Source organism: Vulpes lagopus, chromosome 8, assembly GCF_018345385.1.
Source record: "Vulpes lagopus strain Blue_001 chromosome 8, ASM1834538v1, whole genome shotgun sequence".
Taxonomy (NCBI): Eukaryota; Metazoa; Chordata; class Mammalia; order Carnivora; family Canidae; genus Vulpes; species Vulpes lagopus.
The window spans coordinates 86,028,821-86,032,395 of record NC_054831.1 but is presented as its reverse complement, the minus strand read 5'-3'; positions in this window follow the sequence as shown (position 1 = coordinate 86,032,395).

Here is a 3,575-nt window from a genome sequence, read left to right as displayed (position 1 = left end):
TAAGTAACTTGCTCAGGTCAACACAGCAAGTAGAGGTGGATCAGAATTGGATTTTGGAGACCACTCTTACTATGGTCCCCTAACTGACGGTGGCTGTGATGTTCTAGGATTTGGGTGGAGAGGTGAAAGAGCAATGAGAGACATGGAAAGGGGTATTGGAACATTCCTTTCCACAATCCCCACTGCTTGGTTCTGCCCTTCTGCCCACTGGTACATGTACCCCTTTTGTTCTGAGTGTCAGTCACATTTATTCTTACTCCTCCTTCCCTGTAAAATGCCAGAGAGGCTGAATCAAACGGCACAATAAAGAGTATGAGCGAGAGAAAGACTGTGCTGGTCAAGGGGAGGACTCTGGGGAAATGGGGTATAACTGAGGGAAAAGTTCCAGACAACTGAGGTTTGTGACTAACACCAAAGGGTTACTGTAGGTTATAACAGCTTTTGAGAGATGAAACACTGGAGAACCGGTTCACTCTTTTTGGTTTCTGGACTCTTTCTTTCTTTCCTTCTTCCTTCTTCCTTCCTTCCTTTCTTCCTTTCTTTCTTTCTTTCTTTCTTTCTTTCTTTCTTTCTTTCTTTCTTTCTTTCTTTCTTTCTTTCTTTCTTTCTTTCTTTCTTTCTTTCTTTCTTTCAAGATTTTATTTCATTATTTATTCATGAGAGACACAGAGAGAGAGAGAGAGAGAGGCAGAGACATAGGCAGAGGGAGAAGCAGGCTCCATGCATGGAGCCTGATGCGGGACTCGATCCCAGGACTCCAGGATCACACTCTGGGCCGAAGGCAGGTGTTAAACCACTGAGCCACTCAGGGATCCCCCCTTTCTTTCTTTTTTTTTTTTTTAATATTTTACTTATTTATTAGAGACACAGCGAATGAAAGAGAGAGAGAGACAGAGAGAGACAGAGATACAGGCAGAGGGAGAAGCAGGCTTCATGCATGGAGCCCGACACGGGACTCGATCCCAGGTCTCCAGGATCACACCCCGGTCTGAAAGCGGCACTAAACCGCTAAGCCACCGGGGCTGCCCTCCCCCCTTTCTTTTTAAGATTTTATTTAGTTATTTGACACAGAGAGACAGACAACACAAGCAAGGAGAGCAGCAAGCAACGGGAGAAGGAGAAACAGGCTCCCACTGAGCAGGGAGCCTGATATGCGGCTTGACCCCAGAACCCTGGGATCATGACCTGAGTTGAAGGCAGATGCTCAACCAGCTGAGCCACCCAGGTGTCCTTGGACTATACCTTATTTTTTACTGTGGGTCCATGCATACACTGGGTCACATGAGCCCTGCAAATGTCATTTGGATTAGACCAGAGCAGCAGATCAGATGGTGATGGTCAATAATTGGTCTCTCTTGCCAGGGCGAACTGATGGAGTCCAGGGTTATAGTTTGGAGACGGTCCTTTCCTATCACCTTGAGCCCATCAGGCCCTGAAGGAATCACAGACAATATGCCAAAAGGGAATGGCGGGTCAGCCCAGGTTCCCAGGCATGGCAGTTCTTGGAGTAAAGCGAGTTCCCTGGCTCAGCCTGGCATTGCTGATCTTGCTGTAGGTAAACCCCTTGGACAATGAGGATGAAGGAGATCTGGCTAAAGAGCAGGGACCCTTGACACCCTCTCAGAGAAGCAACCCCTCCAAGGGATACTAGCCACCCACACAGTCTCTGTCTCACTGCTATGAACTGGTTCACCTCCCACACTACCATCCCCGCTACTCTGTTTTCCTAGGGTGCCTTCAGCTCTATTAGGACATTCCATGACTACTCTCTGTCCCCATTTTTCTCAGACCAACAAACCTCCCCTCTCTAAATCTTTTTGGGAGGTATATACTGTCCCAGGGGACCAGTTGATTTGGTTGTTCTACCCTACTCTTATGTACTCATAGGAAAGATCAATCCAGAACTCTGTGCTCCCTTTTCTTGAGCCAATGAGGGTTCGCTCCCTTCTGCCCACCCACCAGGGGCCAGGGCAGACATCTGCCGCAGGCTTAACCTCTGAGTCCCTGTGCCTCCACACCAGACCTGGTTAGTATTCTCCCCTTCTCTGCTCAGGTATGGAGGAGGGCAGAAGACAGCCTAGCCTCTTCACCAGGATTCCTGAGGGTTTGGAGAAAGATACAATGTTCAGGGTCACAGAGTCTTTATCTTCCAGAGTCTGGAATGTTTCCATTCACTGCCTTCATTCTCACTCATCTCTGTATTGACCTGTTTCTGCCCTTAAAAAAGTTGAGAATTGGGATGCCTGGGTGGCTGAGTGGTTGAGCATCTGCCTTCAGCTCAGGGCGTGATCCTGGCATCCTGGGATTGAGTCCTACATTGGGCTCCCTGCAGGAGCCTGCTTCTCCCTCTGCCTATGTCTCTGCCTCTGTGTCTCTCATGAATAAATAAATAAAATATTTAAAAAAAAGAAAAGAAAAGAAAAAAGAAGGTTGAGAATTAAAGAGGGAGAGGGGGAAGGAAGACCCATGCCTGCCAATCCAGAACTGCAGGCTCAGAGATACTCCCTCTTCTAGCTCTCAAGGACCCTAGAATTGGCGTCACTGGGCTCAGGCTATAGGAATCCTTTGAATCTTCCCTGTCCCCTCAGTGATGGATTATGGAAACAAAGAGAGAGGCATGGACATAGACAGAGGTACAAAGAGAGATGAGGCAGGGAGATAGACACACAGAGAAAAACCACAAGGAGATTCATAGTGAAGAAAGATTGAAATGTATTCAAAGGAAGACAGAAAGACAAAGAAAAGAGACAGAAATAAGGGAAACAGCAAAATAGATATGGGAGGTGCATGTTAGAGAGAGCCAGAGAAAAAAGAGAGAAGGAAGGTACAACCCAGGGACCAGAATCTTCACCCACCACCAAATTGCTGAGCCAGACAAGGAACACGGAGTCTTGGGAGGGAGCTGGGTCTCCCTTTCTGCATCTCTACCCTGGGCCTCTCACTCAGGTGTCCTCAATGTGGATTCTCTAAACTTGGATGGGAAAAAATATTCTATTATTTCACTAATCTCTAGCTGGAATTTAGCATTTCCTTCAATTATGACAGTAGCCACAGACCACTCCTATTAACTATAACTATGGGTTTCTCACCAATAAAAACCATATATTTTTGTATGGCATTACAGTATTGCAGATGTTCTGAGATATCATTTATGCTCCTCCCAGCTTCAAAATTATGTAAGGTATCAACCTACTGCTAGATCTTATCTAAAGCATTAATAAAGAAGCCCATATATTACTGTATCACATTAAAATAGTTTTACAACTGTATTACTATATAATTGGTTTCCTTTGTAATCCTACGTATTTCATCTTAGGCATTTTAAAACATTATTCTGAGACTGAGTACATAGTTTTACCAGATTGTCAAAGGGGAATTTGACACAAAAAGTGTTCAGAACTCCTGTATCTGGCCCTCCCAACCCCACCCAGTAACTAACCCCACCCCTCCAAACTCCCTGTGCCCTATAGTAATTCACTGGATTTCCTTCTCTTGCTGGGTGACTAGGAAATGTGGGAGAGGAAGGGAGCCAGAGAGGGATGAAGGAGAGAGTGAAGGAAGGTCGGGAGGAAGCA